At 49.9% G+C, this 18,684-nt stretch overlaps 1 non-coding gene across 43 annotated transcripts; it reads right to left on the minus strand.

The window, feature by feature from the left end:
* Window positions 1–11,865: 11,865 nt before the first annotated feature.
* Window positions 11,866–17,189, minus strand: LOC103636376 (uncharacterized). 43 transcript variants are annotated; one of them, XR_004852241.1, is made up of 11 exons: window positions 16,944–17,171; window positions 16,531–16,746; window positions 16,007–16,073; window positions 15,801–15,917; window positions 14,802–15,065; window positions 14,508–14,644; window positions 14,333–14,417; window positions 13,760–13,884; window positions 13,154–13,223; window positions 12,434–13,062; window positions 11,866–12,313 (listed from the first exon to the last, which is right to left on the minus strand). It is a non-coding gene; the product is annotated as an uncharacterized protein (transcript). The 43 variants fall into 43 exon arrangements; XR_002264508.2 differs by having other exon boundaries at window positions 14,764–15,065; XR_002264504.3 differs by having other exon boundaries at window positions 14,333–14,422; window positions 14,764–15,065.
* Between the last annotated feature and the right edge of the window lie 1,495 nt (window positions 17,190–18,684).

The following is an 18,684-nucleotide window of genomic DNA, read 5'->3' on the forward strand; positions in this document are numbered from 1 at the left end:
AATGGCGAATGTGCATAGACTTCACCAGTCTCAATAAGGCCTGCCCAAAGGACAATTTCCCGTTGCCGCGGATCGACAAAATAGTCGATAGCGCGGCCGGATGCGAGGTCATGTCACTCCTCGACTTCTTCTCCGGCTATCACCAGATATACATGAAGGAGGAAGACAAGGCTAGCACCAGCTTTATAACACCCTTCGGCACTTATTGCTTCATCAGAATGCCGGAGGGACTCAAGAATGCCGGGTCCACCTTCTCCAGACTCACCAAGACGGTACTTGAAGGGCAGGTTGGCAGAAATATATTTACATATGTGGACGACATCGTCGTCGCCAGCAAGAATAAGGAGGACCATCTCGCCGACCTCGCCGAGACATTCGCGAACATGCGAGATGCACGACTCCGCCTAAACCCGGAAAAGTGCGTCTTCGGCGTTCGCCAGGGCAAGATATTGGGCTACCTGGTGTCACACCGCGGCATTGAGGCCAACCCAACCAAGATCCAGGCCATCGTCGACATGTCGCCTCCGCAGTCCGCCAGGGACGTCCAGCGTCTGACAGGCAGATTGGCCGCTCTCAACAGATTCATCTCCAGGTCCGCCGAGCGAAGTCTCCCCTTCCTCAAAACACTCCGCGGTGCAAAAGACTTCGCCTGGGGACCGGAGCAAGCAGCGGCCTTCGCCTCACTAAAACAGTACCTGTCGGAGCTGGCCATCCTCACGAGCCCCGACTCCTCGCTCCCCCTATTGCTCTATGTCGCGGCTTCGCCGCACGCGGTCAGCGCGGCACTAGTGCAGGAGCAGACAGTTGAGGGCGCGGTCAGACAGTGCCCTGTTTACTATGTCTCTGAAGTCCTGACACCGTCCAAATGCAACATGACAGAGCTGGAGAAGATCGCCTACGCAGTTGTTATGTCTTCGCGCAAACTGCGCCATTACTTTGAAGCATTCAAGGTCCGAGTCACCTCAGACAGGGGGCTCGGCGAACTATTCAGAAACCCGGAGGCATCGGTGAGGATTGCCAAGTGGGCAGCCGAACTCTCCGGCTACCACATCAGCTTCGAGCCCAGGACAGCCATCAAGTCACAAGTCCTGGCAGACTTCGTCGTCGACTGGACTGGGCCAATAACACAGCCGGACCCGTCCACAGAGAAGGTTTGGACCATCCATTGCGACGACGCATGGTGCCATGCGGGGGCAGGCGTCGCCGCAGTCATCACCTCACCAGCCGGAGTCAAACACAGATATGCAGCACGCCTCAGCTTCACCCTGGAATCCGACAGATGCACAAACAATATAGCAGAGTATGAAGCGGTTATTCTCGGCCTCCGCAAGCTAAGGGCCCTCGGAGTCACCACATGTATCATCAAAACAGACTCCAAGATAGTTGCCGGCCAGGTCGAGAAAGACTACGCAGCAAAAGACCCCGCGCTCATGCAATACCTCGCGGCCATCCGAAGTCTCGAGAGACAGTTCAAGGGATTCACCTTGCAGCATGTGGATAGGGCCAAGAACGAGGAGGCCGATGCATTGGCCAAGGCTGCCGCCAGGGGCGAGCCTTTGCCCTCCGACGTGTTCTTTCACACCATCGGCACGCCAGCCGTCCGGAGCCCCGAAGGGCTCCAAATAACTAATTATAGCGAGGGCCACCGCATAGTCAACCTAATCATGACCGAAGACTGGCGGACACCAATAACCCTGTTCCTGCAGGGGTACTATCATCCAACCGACGTCAGTGAGGCCAAGCGCCTCAGACACCGAAGCCGGGACTTCACACTGATTGAGGGCCAACTCTACAAGAAAGGGGTCAGTCAGCCAATGCTTAAGTGCGTCACTGAAACCGAAGGCATGCAGATCCTACGTGAAGTCCACAGTGGCACGTGCGGCTCGCACGCAGGGCCAAGGGCCCTAGCCGCCAAGGTGATCCGCCAAGGGTTTTACTGGCCTGCAATGATCTGCGCCGCAAATCGGGTCACAAGATCCTGCGAAGCCTGCCAGAAGTTTTCTCCTCGGTCAGGCAACCCCTCGCAGTATACAAAGCTGATTGCCCATACATGGCCTCTCCAGCGCTGGGGCCTGGACATTGTCGGGCCCCTGCCCACCGCTCAGGGGAACCTCAAGTTCGCCTTCGTAGCCGTCGAATACTTCACCAAATGGATCGAAGTGAGGGCTGTTTCTACAATAACATCAAAGACTGCCCAAAAATTCTTCTGGCAAAACATCGTTTGCCGCTTCGGAGTACCGTCCGAGCTAACAGTTGACAACGGCAAGCAGTTTGACAGCCAGGATTTCAAGGATTTTTGTTTTTCCATCGGCACCAAGCTTGCCTTCGCTTCAGTCTATCACCCGCAGTCTAACGGGGTCGTGGAGCGCGCCAATGGGAAAATCTTCACAGCTGTCAAGAAAATGCTCCTCGATGAAAAAAAGGCAGATGGACCGATTTGTTACCAGAAGCAGTCTGGGCGCTAAACACAACTGAGTGCAGGGCGACCGGGTTCACTCCTTTCCGCCTTCTATACGGATCGGAGGCCATGACCCCGCAAGAAATAAAGCATGGGTCCCCGCGAACAGTTCCGTCAGCCATCCCCGACGTGGACGAGCCAACTTCAAAGGATCTCATTGACAGAGACCGGGTCTTCGCCCTACAGGCCCTAAACAAATACCAAGCCCAGACCAAAGCATGGCGCGACCACGCGGTCATCCCGAGGGAGTTCAGCGAAGGGGACCTCGTACTCGTCCGAACAGCTCGGACGGAGTCCAGGGGCAAGCTGGAGCCCAAGTGGGAGGGCCCCTTTATAGTCAAGACAAAAGCTTCCCCCAGCGCTTACAGGCTCACAACGCCAAACGGTGAGGACCTGGAGCACTCCTGGAACATCGACAACCTTCGCAAATTTTTTGTTTGACTCATTAGGGCTGATTTCGCCCTTGTAATTCGCCAAAAACAATCTTGTACCGGCCCACACTCTTTTCCTCCCGGGGGGTGAGGTTTTTAACGAGGCGGAGCCATGTAATATATGTGAGAAAAATCCCCCGCAAAAACATGTGTCGAAAAAAGACCGCGGCAACGGTCTTCGGCATTCGACCAATTCAAGGTCACCGCGAGGCTAAGCGCTAGCCACCCTCACGTGCGACAAATCCGTGCAGAAGTCGCCTAAGGGTGCAGCCGGACTTGCACAACAAGTGCGCAAAAACCGAAGTCCACCGCGAGGACTATCCGTGCAGAAGTCGCCTAAGGGTGCAGCCGGACTAGCACAACAAGTGCGCAAAAACCGAAGTCCACCGCGAGGACTATCCGTGCAGAAGTCGCCTAAGGGTGCAGCCGGACTAGCACAACAAGTGCGCAAAAACCGAAGTCCACCGCGAGGACTATCCGTGCAGAAGTCGCCTAAGAGTGCAGTCGGACTAGCACAACAAGTGCGCAAAAACCGAAGTCCACCGCGAGGACTATCCGTGCAGAAGTCGCCTAAGGGTGCAGCCGGACCACCACAACAAGTGCGCAAAAACCGAAGTCCACCGCGAGGACTATCCGTGCAGAAGTCGCCTAAGGGTGCAGCCGGACTAGCACAACAAATACCGCGAAGACTGTCGCACCAGCATAGCATAACAAAATATACCAGACAAAGCACACAACGCCTTCGCAGGCACAGGCAAGCGAGGGCACACAACTTCATCGTACAAGCCTTTACACATATACAAGCGAGGGCGCCACACTCTACATCGGCTCAACCTTAGGAATAATTCCCATCTCCCTATAATTAAATAACATTATCCTAAGCTCCTCACCCGCAAAAAGACTTCGCAGTTCCCCTTCCCCTGTACTCGCGGCGGCCGGCAAAGACAACAGTTCTTGCCGACCAGCCCTACTCACACGAAGCCGAGCCTCTTCCTCCGTGCTAACCCTACGCTTTGCAACCGCCCTTCGTCGTCGGCGCCCGGTGCTAGTGCCTGGCACGTCTGGCGCGTCCGCGGCGTATGGCGTAGCCTCCGCCGCAGCCACATCCAAGGCCGCAAAATAATCCAAGTCCTCCTCCGACGACTCCTCAGTCCACTCAATCGAGCTCCCAGAGTCAGTAAAATCAAAAAACTCAGATGCAGATTCACCATATCCATTACCACCTTCCGCGGTCGAAGCCGCCAAAAATTCAGTAGTAGCGGTTGCGTGCGCAGGCCCAAAATCTTGAACCTGCGCAGCAACCAAAATTCAGCAAAATATCCAAAATTCCCCAACCCTATACACCCACTACGCCACCTGCGAAGGCCCTGACGCTGCGGGAGCCTCCGCCGTTGCCTCCGCCGCCGCTTCTGCCGTTGTTTCCGCCGCCTCCGCCGCGGGATCTTCAACACTCGGCACAGCAGCCGCGGGGGCATCAGGGGCGCCTTCGGCCACCGTTGGGGGCAGGTCTTCGCCGACCGCAACAGATGTGGGGGCAGCCGTCGCGATCGTCGCGGTCTCCGGGGTTGGCTCCAGGGCGACCCCAGACACAGCCTCCGCAGGGGTCGGCTCCGGGTCAGGCAGCGCGCTGTTCAGCGCCCCGAAGTCGTCCACCCGCTCGCCACGCGCCGCCTAAGACAAAACACACAAAATTCAGCAAACACACGCACAACCCGCATACAACAAACGCCAAACAAACAACAACCTTACCTGAGCCCTCGCAGTCTCGGCCCGCTCCCTGACCACCTCCCGACCGTGCGGACCCCACATCCGGTCATAAAGGGCCCCGGCGGATTCCTTCACGACGGGGTCTTCGACCTTGTAGACATCTCGCTCAAAATCTTCATCTGCCTGGTCGAAGACCTCGAAGTGTCGGCACCGTTCGCGGGAGAGTGCGTTCATCGCCCCCTCGCAGGTGACCAGGGAGGCGTACGACATAAACCCCCCCACGACAATGGGGAGTTCCTGCAGCTCCTCCTGCACCCATTGCAGACAACGAAGCCCGGGCTCTCGGTCCGGCACCTCGAAGTCACCGGTCCGCGCACCCAGCTCACGATATGTATCCATAAGCTGCGCGCGCGTCCGTTCAGCCTCTGCACGCATCGCGGCCTCGGCCCCCTTCGCGCGGCTCTCCAGGGCGGTGAGCCGCTCCTGCAGATGTTTGGCGAGCTCCATGGCAAGATTGCCCTCCGCCCGCGCCAGTTTGGCTTCCGCCTGCGCAGCCTGCTCCTTGGCGATGGCCTCGTTGGCCTCCCTCCTCTCCGCCGCCAGTTGGCGTCGGAGGTCAGCCTTCTCCCTCTCCAGGGCGGCCACCTTGTCCGTCAGCTTACGGCACTTGCTGTCGGAGGCCGATTTCTCACGGACAGCGTCAGCATGTTGCGTCCGAAGTCTCTCGACTTCGGCAGACACAGCTGCCGTGAGGGCCCCCGACGCAGTACGGCTGGCGAAGTCAGCCACCTGCAGAGCACACGTAAGGCCGTTGCCCCAAAAGAAAGAGGTGGGGGAGAGAGTATAGCTCAGCGGACCTGACTCAGCGCCTCCGTCGCCTGACTCAGTGCCTCCGTCACCCCCTTCAGCCGGCGGGTCGCTGCGCCCGCCTCGTCCCTGACCACCGCGAGGGCCGACACCTCGCCTCCGGCGCCAAGAGCCTCGCCCCTCGCCTTCGGCACTATGGCAGCCGTCGCGATCGCCGCGCCAGGCGCAACTATAGCAAGCTGGCCCTCGTCCGACCCTGCAACGCATCAACGAATTAAAAAAATATAATAACAATAATAATAATAATAATAATCATAAGCCAACGACTTACCACCAAGATAGTCGTCCACAGTAATATCGGTGCCGAAGTCGGCAACACGTTTGCCCGACAACGGCAACGCTCGGGCCGCCTTCGAAGCCTCCGCCACTCCGCTGGCCGGCGGCACCACCTTCGTTGATTTGGAGCCTCCGGCGCCCGCCGTTGCCTCCGGCGCCTTGCTAGGTGCAGAGGCGCCCGACTTCGCCGCCAGCGGCGGCTTGCCTCCGCCGGAGGCCGCAGCCTTCGCAGCCCCCCGCTGCCTCTTCGGCCTAGCTTCATGCAGCCTGACAGCCGCCTAGCGTTTTTGCGCCGCCCCTTGGCGATCCCTGTCCATCACTGCCCACACAACAGCACCGATATTCCGCCCGTAAGGAAAAACTCTCCACTGACGAACCATACGAGATGTAAAACAGTCCTCGTTAGCCGCGCAGGGGATAGGAACATTCCTAGGCCAGCAACCCCCGGTAACCCTCAGCATCCGAGCCGAAGACTCCCAGAGCTCGGGCGAAGACATCCTTTCCCCCGGGGCCGCACACGTCCTCATCAACTCTCTAGCAAAACTATCAGACACCCCAAGTCCTCCCATCGCAGTACCTAATTTTCTCTTTTTTGAGGAAGGAGCGGCCGCCGGCGCAGGGTCATCTCCAGTCTCCACCACCGGCTTCTTCCCACGGCGGTCCGCTTCGTCTTGACCAGGATAGCCGTCGTACGGCAATTGATTCAATTCGAAGACCCTGTTCAAACGGTCATTTGACCCCCGGATATCAAAGCTGCGCTGGCCTTCCGTCCTCGGCACGTAACGTCCCACGAGCCGCACCGCCCCGTCCTCCGCATCGCGCACAAAGGCGGTCGGGTCGCGGTTTCGCAGATTCAGTGCGAAGGCAGGACTTCGCACCACCCTTCCTCCGTGAAAAGGCATCTAGCGAGGGCACACTTCGCCCAACGCCCAGCCATGCGCCAAGGGCCACACCCCGTACGCCACGAACTCTTCAACTAAATCACGCCCACTGCTCTGACCGGCGGCGCACCGAAGGGCCCCTTCGTCTGCATCCTCCTCTGCCACTTCAAAGGGCGGATACGCAGAATAATAATGAGAGCACATCTCAGACACGGGGAGTCCCTCATGGCCTTCGACAGTACCCTCAGCAACGTAAAACCAAAATTCATTCCAATTGCCCCACTTGTTGCGGGCGCACGGAACCAACTCCACTACTTGCATTGTGGTCTTGCCGGTCTTCGGCGTGAATGTGCATGACCCGAACTGGGCAACTTCGTCCCCAATCATCCTCTTCTGCCAGTGCAAACAATAATACTTCGCAAAAACTTCAACCGACGGTTGTCCGCCGTACGAAGTCGTCGCCCAGACATACTTCGACAGCGCCACCACGACATTCGGTGTCAGCTGATGTATTTGAACGTTGAATCTACGCAGGACCTCGCCAACAAACCGGTGCGCAGGCAAGCAGAGACCGGCGGCGAAGAACGCCTCGAAAACGACCAACTCACCCTCCGGCTCGGGGACTTCCTCCGTCCCCGGAGCACGAGCAACTCCGCCGCCAAAGTAGCCCAACCGCTGCATATCTTGAACGCGGGCTGACGTCATCCGCGACACACCAAAATCAACAGAGTCGCCGGCGCGCAACTCCTCCACCATCAAACTACTCAGCGTCTCCTCAGACGAGGCGGCGGCCGGCGGCGTAGTGGCAGCGGAAGAAGAAGAGGACGACATTGCTACGTACCGTCGGCGGCGGCGGGCGGTCTGCTTCACTCGAGCCAGATCTCCGGCGAACAAGAGCACGGCGGGCAGACGAGCAGCAAGACGGCGGGCGGCTAGGGTTTTCACGGAGCGCGGAAGGCAAAGTTCAAAAAGCGCCGACCCCCGCCCCCTTTTATAGGCAGGGCACGGCTCTTCGGGAAACCCGCAATCCGACAGGGCGCGGCGCTTCGGGAAACCCGCAATCCAACAGTACGCCGTCCATCAACGGTCACATCAAAAACCCCCGCGGAACCACTTCGAGCGAGGGCAGCGTCTCCGCCATCTAGTGACGTCTTCGGCACCAGGTGACTTAGTCGAACTGGTCCCTCGGAGGGCAAATGTTGGGGCGAAGGCAAAGACGCCACCCTTCGCTCGAGGCCTTCGCTGCAGTCGCTGGTCTGACAGAGACAAAACGGGCAGGGACACCCTTCGTTCCATTCGGCACCAGACGAAGGCCTGCGGCGACGTCATCCCGCAGCGCGGCCTCGTCCAGCTCTGAGGCCCACGTGTGATCCGGCCCATTGTAACGGCCCCTGCGTGGCCGCCTTTGTGTTACGGGCCTAATTTGTAAAGACATTCTTGTAATTACAGCTTGTAACCCTGCTTTATGGGAATATTCTGGGGATAAACTAGGTGTCTGAGGGCACATGCGTCCTTAACACAAGGCGCTGGACACTCAGATACCTATAAATACCCCCGCACAGTGCCCGTGAGAGGCTAGATTAACAGAGCTATTGCCTCCTAGCACGTAACCCTGTTGTCGCCACTGTTCACCCTTGTTGGTCTCCTTGCGGTTGAGAGCAAGTTCCAACAGGCAGAACGTTTTAACACTCGTTTACCCATTGAGTGAAGGTTTTTGCTCAATAAGAGACCCATGGGTTGAACATTCAGCTCACATATATATCCTAATAGAGTAAATACATCGGGTATCGAATCGCAGGTATCCATTGCCATCTCTACGCCCGACACGGGATGAGAGGGGCATGAAGGGCGTCTCCGGGCAACACCGCCCGCGTTCGACGAGAGCGGGCGATATCATCCCGCTCTCGTCTGCACTGGACCGCACGCCTAAGCGAGAGGTGGACGGTAGGTGGGCAACATGCTGGCGTGGACGAGATGCGGGCGAGAGTGAGGTGACGGTTTTTGATTGGTTCATATGTGCTAGTTGTTGCAACTAGCTATTTTTTGACTGTTTAGGATCCAAAAATTTTGAAAAAAATTATAGACAATCACAAATTTCACCCAAATCCCTCTACAAATATCTCTAACTGAGTGGAGCTCATTCCAAGTATCATTAGATTTATGTAATTTTATATTAATTATTATGTATTTTTTGAATTGTCACGCATTTTTTTGAATTTTCATGCACTTTGTAGTTTTTAATTCAATAAAAATTATTATGTTGTGTAATTTTTAAGTGCTAAAACAAATGTACGTGATTACATATTTCTGAAATAGAAAAATTAATGTGATTATGTTAAAACTATATCCTGTGCATTCTATGCATAGGTCCCCTATTTCTTGTAACTGATTTTCTCAATTCAATGTGCGGGCATTCTAGGGAAATGGGATATCCAGTCATCTAGTTGAGATGCTCATTTCTATCGGATCGAGAAACTCTTTTCCATAACACAACATATCATACGACCGAGCACTCGTATCGTCCGAGAAACTCTTTTGGCACATATAGTTCTCTAAAAGACTCCCTAAATCAATAATTTAGCTAACTAAACTAAAAAATCATTTCCAACAGTTCTCTAAATAAACTTTATAAATTTAGCTACTCTTCATCTAACCTTATTTTCTCTCTACATTTACTAACCCCCTAAACAAAAAAAACTGACAGTGATTTTTGTATTACGCTACCTTTTTCACTTTGTGGTAAAGATATACTAACAGAGCCTATGCATCGGACACCGATAGTCAGCTAGAGATTAAATAATTGCCAATACAATAGCCGCACGTGCACATGTTGGAAATAAATAAATAAACAATTGCAACTGTAAATTAAAAGGTCAACACAGCTCACCAAGTTAAATATGTCATCGATGATGGTCCCACTCAAATGGGTATCATGTTAAATTTTAACATATTTAGAAAGTAATATATATAGAGAACTGTTGGAGGAGATGAGTTTTTTTTTTGTTTCCTATATTATTTAAGAACTTGCTAAATCTAAGATTTGAGTAGTATAATTATACATAACTATTGGAGTTACTTTTATATGTGTTTGAATGCACTAAAGATAATATTTAATGGTTAAAATTAGTTGAAACATGTAAACACCATAGCTAATAATTCAACTATTAACTATTTTTGGTAAATTAGTAATAGTTAAGTAACTAATTTCCACACAATTTTTAGCTAGCTAATTTCAATACCAATTTTTAGCCAACTAACTATTATTAGTTCTAGTGTAAACACTCTTATACTATAGGTTTTAGGATTGTTTTTTCTCTCTACCAATTTCCCCGTGGACAGGATGCTAGGCGTGATGCGTTAAGATCCGTACTTTCCACGCGATCGTTTGTAGTTGTTTCCTCCATCAATCAGAATCAACAAGGGTCTGTTCGGTTAATTCTATTATATATGGATTAAATGAGATTAGAAAGTTTTTAGAAAAACTTTGATTTGTTTGAGTTTTAAATCTATCTAGTCTCACTTAATCTATATGGATTGAGAGGTAACAAGCCCTAACGGGAAAAAATCCTTCATCATCACGTGTTATACGCAGCCGAGCGACCCCGCAGAGCGGCAGAGGCTAGCCGCGCTGCTGAGTTGGAAGAACTCGCAGGACTTTTTCTCGGCATATGAGAGGCCCGTCTAGCTAGGCAAATCTGACGTAGGACCTGGCGTCCTGGCTCTGGGTGGGGCCGCACCGGTTGGAGAAGGAAAGCGCAGGCGCGATGCGGCCAAGCCGGCCGCTCGCGCGACCACAACGGCTGGCGGCGCGGCCACCTCCTGACGGCACAGCGCGCACGACGAACGAGGCGCGCAGGGAGCAGGCGCCCCCCCCTAGCGCGGCTCCCCATGGTGGCGGCTGGGACTTGGTCCCTGGCGGCTGTGGCGGCTAAGGGGCGGTTAGGGTTGGAAACCCTAGCCGCCCCCAACTGATATAGGCGTTTTGGGCCCCCTGGTGGGCCGTCGGGGCAGGCCAGCCAGACTGGGCCGGCGTGTAGGCCGCCAGGTCGCTGCCTGGTCCGCCTGGCAGGCCGCCTGAGCTGTTTTCGAGGGTCTAGAAACATAATAACAGTGATGTGTCCTTTATTGCAGGGAAGACTTGTTTATATACATGTGACAGGGGTCATCACCAAGGGGTGTGTCCCTTGGGGATGTGTTCGTCGAGCCCCTTGGATTGATCACCATATCACATATAACTTTGTAATATGTTACTAGTAGGGTGCCCGTGCGTTGCAACGGAACCGAATTATAATACGATAACTTACATGTCTCTGTTGTATGTTATAGATATGTGTCCGTGCGTTGCGACGGAAGTAAAAGATTTGTATGAAACATTAATACGGAACGACAAACATTACTATAATATGCAAAATCCGTGTGGAAAACATTATCAATATCACACTAAGGGATTTTATATGTTTACAGGTGGCCCTAAAGCTACATGCTTTGGATGTGTGGGGTTTGCTGCGTTCTCAGTGGCAATTGAGAAGTTCTTTGATCGGCATACTTGAAATGACCATGTTTGTTTGATTCCAAAACCATAAGAATTGAGGTGGATTGGAAGGGATTAAAGAGGATTTTAACTTGTAGGGGATTTGATCCCCCTCAATCCCTATGGATCAGAGCCTTAGCTGAGCATGAGCAGCGTTGGCAGAAGAACCTGATTGTTTGCAACATTCAGTCATCTACAACTCATGAAGGACTGTAACCTAATTTTTTTTACTTATTCCCAGTGGATTCGTAATTACTGAACTACTGGAACGCCTAAGAGATCTACCCTGATCAATATCGATGCACGATGACATTGACCAGAGTTGTTGTTCTCGAATGTGTTTTATGTTATTCTCGACATCTGCAGCCAACGGGTCTCTATTTATTGTTGTAATCTATTGGCGATGCTGACTGAAGTCATTGAACGTTTGTTGTTCTTCCCTTCGCTGCTCATGTAACCAAGTGATCCACACAGAACTCCTTTCATCCTTCTGCATTTTATCCGTCAACGCAATAATTGTGTCAGGATAAATGTATAGTTCGATAATTAAATCTTTGATTTTGTCATTGCCACATAAAATTGCCAGCCACAGTAGTTCTTACGGCTTGTCTGAAATGAAAGCATCATTTCTGTCCAATAATGATCTGTTAAGTTATAAGGGTCATCATGCAGTACCATGTAAGATCTTTTCATAGTATAAAAGAGAAAAGGAAGTGATACAGAAAGAGGGCATAGTTGTTTTGCGGAACAATCGCATGGTAACATTAGTTGTTGGTTATCAACTCACAATATCGGTTGTCTTAAGGAATGGTTTCTTATGGGATAGTCAAAAGAACCTTGATGATGTTACATTAGACGTCGCGCTGTGGACTGTCCATGGATACATGGCTTACTACTGGAAAAATAATCCTAGAACAAATCTAGCCCGTGTCGAGGACATGTGGACTGATTCTAACGGGAAAAAAAAGCAATCTGCTAAGCCTCGCTACATGATGTTTACTATGACCAGCTGCTTGCTTTTCTTTATTGTTTTCAGTCTCCGGCTCAGCTGATGATTTGATCCTGGCGTTGAGGACGACCTAGAGAGCCTTCGGAACATGGAGCTAATCTTCGATAATGGCGATGAGCAAGGAAGCTTCATCGGCATCAGGCGCCTGATCATCTGCAGTAAAGAGAGAGGAAAAAAAAGATTGTCAGTTCAAACTCCAATACAAAATGATGTCACGACTCACGAATGGTCTATATATTTTCCTCACAAAGTGTAGCTTCCGTAATCATATACCTGAGGGCAGATTGGAAATGATCTGCTCGACTATTCTACCACCGTTCACACCACGCCCCTTCTCCTCGCCCTTGCTACCGTGACCAGCGTCGCCAGCGCTCGTCTTGGCACCATCCTCAGCGCTGCCGCTGCGGTCCCCGTTGGCGCTGGACACGACCACGCCAATCCTGGAAGCCACAGCGCTAAGTATCCCGCCACCGTTGGATTCATCCCCCTGCTTCTCTCCACCGTTACTGCCACCACGGGCCGCTTCGCCATTGCTCGACTTAGCGTCGTCCCCGCTGCCGCCAATGCAAACATTTATTCAATAATATTGACATGTTGGAACACCAATGCAAACATGGCATTTATGATACGACAACTAAAATAACAGGAGAAAAAAATGATCATGACCACACATCACAGGCATGTATGCCCTTAAAAAAAGCAGCAAGCTTTCCAAGTTACTACAAGAGCCAGAGATCGACTAACATAAACGAGCACATGAGCTCAACATATCGCTAAGAAAAAAACAGTGATGTAATCTCATTCAATATACAAAACAGAAGGATCCTTTGCATTGCAGTCACTGAGCATCATCCACCAAAACTCCAAAAAAACATTCTGACAGCACCAACGGCCTTCAGCCCCTGCTAAACAGCCACCTGAAGGTTCAGTTCAGGCAGGGAAGCAAGTACAATACCAGGGAGATTAAGCATAAACAAAGACAAGCAGTGTTACCTCACTTAGTCTCTCCCTCATTGTTAAGCATGAAGCGAGGGAATATAGCATGGACATCATCGACAACATCCTAACCAAGAAGTTAGCGATAGAACATTAGTGTTGGAATTTTCTTAAGCCTGTCTGCCTAATTATCTCCCAGATGTGATGGTTGCTTCATATACACAATTTCAATGTCCGTGGAACTAAAGAACTTTTAAGTATGTTCCAGCAATTTAGTCATTAGAAAATATTCCCATCACTTCAGCTCTGAGGTTCAGACATATTATTTCATATTATTGTTTGAATTTACTTTAGGAAACGTATAACCAGATTTTACAGTGTAGGGTTCAGATATATCCTATTTGTAGTTATGTTTCCTATTCTCTTGTTTCTTTTCAGTGTGATTTCTTTTCGAAAATCAGTGGATCAAGTTCACCTGCCTCATCGCTACAATCCTAGCCATCAAAAAAATTATATGTTAATAAATGGACAATATATTTGCTATTTATCATTAGATACTTGAGAAGATTTTAAACTGAAGCAAAAAATAATTAGGATTCAGAAATACACAGAACATGTTATTCACTATTCTATTTGCTAGTTGTTAGCCACTTAGTCTGTTACCTGAAGTCCTGAACTGGCCAAACAAGTGAAGTCCTTGTCTCCTGCGATGTGGGCTGCTTCTCTCCTCTGCTTCTTATTGACATATATAATGCTACCTGATCTTCATATCGTTCATTATTCTAGCCCTAAATACACAACAAATTTACTGGTTAACGATTATGACCATAACAATAGAGCTGGTTAGAATACAAAATGCACCTAGGAACGGTTCATTTTAAAAATATGTGAAGCCTATAAGCTTAAAAAAACAGTGATTAATAATTAAATCATGTTCCTGGTTGGATTTCTTTCTAATTGTTCAACAGAAACAATTACGTCTAAGAAACACGTAGTAGTAATGCGAAGGTTAGTGTTCCCAAAATCTGTCCATGTGTACCTAAGCCCTGCTGAACTTATTGAGTTACACAAAATGCCACCAATAATATATCATCTAAGGCATTATAGTGCTTGAATGGAACCATAAGTACCTTCCCTCTAAACTGTTAGTTCAAATCTAGCACTAAAAACATACTACAGATTAAAAGGTGCGCATAACTACCATACACTGTGAACCAAGTACCAATTAGAGATTACATTGAAGTATTGAACCAAGCTCTTTGGTTGTGGCTAGCTCCTCCTCTCTCGCATGTTAGTTTCCCCTTGCGATTCATTTCGTCTTCTGTTCTGTCCACCATGAGCAGCCTCATTCATCCCTTGTATACTCAGCAGAAAATCAAGATGAAGTAGCACTGAGGAACGATGAGCAAACCTAATTAAGCATTTAGAGCCATGCAAATAGTTATTAAACCGTGTAGATTCAATTCCTGGGCCATGAATCTGAGTAACTCATCGAACATGCTTTCGGTAAGCATCAAGTTTGCTTTGATTCAACGTTTTTCCTATGGCCTTTATGCAAACAGGGAACTTAAAATTTTAAGAGCTATGGGAGACAAAAACAGCAGGGAAGGGAACCTACGGCGACGTTAGGAAGAGAACTGCCAAAGGAGGGTGGCAAAGGAGGAAACCTGGCTAGTGTTTGAGATGGATCACTGGAGGGGCCAACCTGTGATGTCCATCGCATGTCCCCATCCAGCTCGACCTTCCTGCCACCGGCCGCAGATGCATCCGGCACCATGCCCATTTGCTCACTGGAGGCCTGGTACACACCTCCTTCACTACCCGGCTCACCAGCTACACGCCTACACCAGTCCCGCTTTGTTGTTGCTCTGGTGTTTGAGGATCATGAGGTGCTTGGGCTTCAGGTTGTGGAGACAGAGTCTGCGGCTTCAAAGCTACCTTTGGTTTTGTCATGATCGGTTTGCAGAACCTGTAAAAATGGTTTCAGAAGCAACAGTCTGAATCAATGTCATACTAAAATTGATGAAGAGTGTTTTTGTTGCAAAGACCAGAAAGTGGAGAAGCGATGCAAGCTTGATTCTGGAAATACCAAGCCCTTAGCTTGGGAAAAGAATCAATATAAATTGGCTGAGCAGGAACCTCATTTACTGAGCCCATATCATTGCAAGAATCCCTATTAGAGGCAGATGAATTTGAGAACTCAATGTGATTATTGTGCATCAACAACAGATAGTCCAGAGTCAGTTCCAGCTTTACTGAGCCTCCACGACCAGCAATACAATACTCTTGAGGAGGTCTATAAAACTTCCACAAGCGAAGAAGACAAAGAAATGCACAAGAGAAGACTCTATAAACAGATATTTCACCATGAATGGTAGACTTGTGATTAGGAGGCGGTGGTGTTGACCCAAAAGCCTCACATATTGGCATTAACACCACAACAACATCTGGAACTTGTATCACATAAAGATTTTCTTAAATTCAGGAACAACAATCAGTGCAGCAATGTTAAATAATTTTGTGCCCAATTAATAAAATGATTTACATTTGTGACATAGAATATTAGAACACGCATAACACTACTACTACTTGCAGGATACCTAAATAAATGCTCTGATTGTTGCACTGATTGCTGTAATGTGGGGAATAATGTGATGTGTAAGCTGAGGTACTTGAGGGTCAGGATACCCCTCTTGGACTGCACCTCGTCACCGACGTAGGCGTCCTTCTGCCCCATCCCGACCATGACACCAATGTGGCGCGGGCGCCCCACGATGCTGGGGAAGACGGCCCTCGGGGCGTCGTCGCCAGCGAACCCAGCCTGCCAAGGTTGGTGTTGTTGTTAGGGCCCCAGCAGCCACCGAGAACCTTGCATTATCAAGAACAGATGTGACCAAACCGGTGGCTTACCTTGACCATGCCAGTTCCGTTGTCGCAGACGAGGGGCTGGATATCCTCGGCATCGGCCATTTTCTACCTACACCAGAGCTCGCCCGATGCCACGTTTGTTAAAACAAGAAGAAAGTGTCCATGAGTTGCTCTACAGAATCCGATCTAAAAGGCATCAATTGAAGCTATTCTCTGTTTCTATTTTGCTCCCAGCATAAGACAGTAATAAAAAAACATGGCATTGACCACCAAACCACAGATCGGGCCATGCATTTCGTTAACGAAAGGCCCGCGACGACGCCAGATCACGCGCGCAAGCACGCGGATCTGCTGCATTTGAAATAAACGCACGCCCCAATTCTAGCGAGATCTAGCCGGATCCGCGGCAGGAGTGCGCAAGCGCGAGATCGAATCGGCTTGGCACGACCCCGAGCGAGCAATGCTAGGCGAATCTTGGAGAGCCGCACCACGCCCCCGCGCCACGCGCTGGCAGGAGCAGGCAGAGAGGGACTCTAGGGTGACTGCAGAGATGGTGAGAGAGTTACCGGATTAACGGAGGATCCGCGGTGAGGAGGCGAGGTGCGGTGAGCTCAGGCAGGCAGAGAAGAGCAGAGGAAGAGAGAGCGGTGGTGGTGATGGTTCTGTAGGGTTGCTCCCGTGGCCGCGAACCTCTTGGCTCAAAAATGACCTCGAACCTCTTGGCTCGCGACGGGTGGGAATCACGCCGAGCGTCGGCTTTCTGCTGTGGCTGCCATCACCGCCTGCAGAAGAGAGAGGTGGGCATCGACGGGAGCGCTATCGAGGGGCAGAGGGAGAATGGAGGTGGCGGCGGCTGGAAGAAAAGGGAGGGGTTAGGGTTTTCCCCCACCTAGCCTTCCGCCTCTGGACCCGGGCCCAACGACGACGATGGAGTGAGGCGGAGGGGAGGAGTCGGGAAAGGCTAGGGGACGGGACTGACCTGCTCCTTTGCCATGGGCCGCCATCAGATCGACAAGCGCAACGACCTCGTGCGGGAGGCGCTGCGATGCTCGGGGTAGGGGTGCGGACGGGGGATGGAGTTGTCGCGCGTGGCGCGGCGGTGATGGTGGGGTGTCACGGATGGGGGCGGGGACGGCGGCGGCGGGGCTGGAATATCACGAGCGAGATCGCGGGAGGCAGAACACGCGCACATGTGCACGCCTACAATAAGGACTTATAGAGTAGTAAAGATTTTGTAACACTCCCCCTTGATCAATCCAAGTCCATTTGATTATCTGTCAGCTGTCTTCCAAGATATTATCTCCTTAAAAACCCTGTGGGAAAAATCAGGAGTACACAATGTCTTTTGGATCATGAGTAGAACTCACATTGACCTCCAAAAGAAAATATGTCTGTAATCATCATTCTTAAAAACCCCCGTGGGGAAAAATAATGATGAAGCATATAGCTTAGTTGATATTACCTCGTTAAAAACTTTGGATGAGAAAACCTTAATAAGGCAAAACTCATACAAAGAAAAGAGTGTAATATGATGGACAAAACAGGTCAAATATCACGGAGAATTTCTCCCCCTGATTCTTGCAATCACTTAAGTCTTCTCATACCAACCACTTTAACATATTTCTGAAAACGTGGAGCATGGTAGAGATTTTGTGAATAGATCAGCAAGATTATCACAAGACTTTGTTTGCAAGATGTTAATATTTCCATTTTCCTGTTTCCATCTGAACAACACAAGCTCAATTATCCTTATAGATAATTGTCGGTGATTCAATCGAATCATGGTACGTTGTTCTTCAATGGACCTCTAGCCCAAAGAACAATAATATGTCTATAGTCATCATCTCAAAAACCCCAGTGGGGAAAATAAGCGATGAGACATATAACTCAGGCTAATATTTCTCCAAGATAATCGTGTCAGAAAATCTGGGAAATCAACATATGAGCCGAGTCTCCTTAAAAACCCAATGGGAAAAATAAGGAGAATAATCAGGATCTATTGTTGATCATTTAAACACTTATGAGATAAACTCATAACCTAGTTCAAATACAACAATAGCTATGTCATAATGTATCATCCTCGAAAAACCTCTATGGGAAAAATAGATGATACGACATAGGCCTTGTGTTGATGTTGCCTCGTTAAAAACTTTGAATGAGAAACCCAAACAGGGGAAAACTCATGCAAAGAAAAGAGTACAACATGATGTAAAAACAAGTTCTTCCGATCAAGGGAAAACTCCCCCTGATCTTTGCAAAACACTAAGTCATCTCATACCTACTCTCAAACACACTTGAAATGTGGAGTAAGATAGAGACTTAGTTCGTAACTTGTTTTTCATCTAAACAACACAAAGTATATTATCTTCATAGATAATAAGGTCAATGATATAAAATCATGACCACCACATACCTTCAGTATGTAGTATACCATTCTGTACAATCCCACGAAGTGTACTATAGAATGATTAGTGTAAGTGACCATTAATCTCTGTTGATCAACATTTATCAAACAGTAGGTCCAACTTACCCGAAGTATGTCATTGATCTTGTACCTGGGGATCTTCTATAGATATCCAAGATCAATATATCCAAACATAAGGAGAGCATGAGTACACCTGGAGATCATAACTCGATCTCATGTGTTGTTAGCTAGCAAATCATTGCAAAGCAATATCCGGTCGGATGCTCTTGCAAGATACAATAGCACATCTCATGAT

Source organism: Zea mays, chromosome 8 (genome assembly GCF_902167145.1).
Source record: "Zea mays cultivar B73 chromosome 8, Zm-B73-REFERENCE-NAM-5.0, whole genome shotgun sequence".
NCBI classification, from domain to species: domain Eukaryota; kingdom Viridiplantae; phylum Streptophyta; class Magnoliopsida; order Poales; family Poaceae; genus Zea; species Zea mays.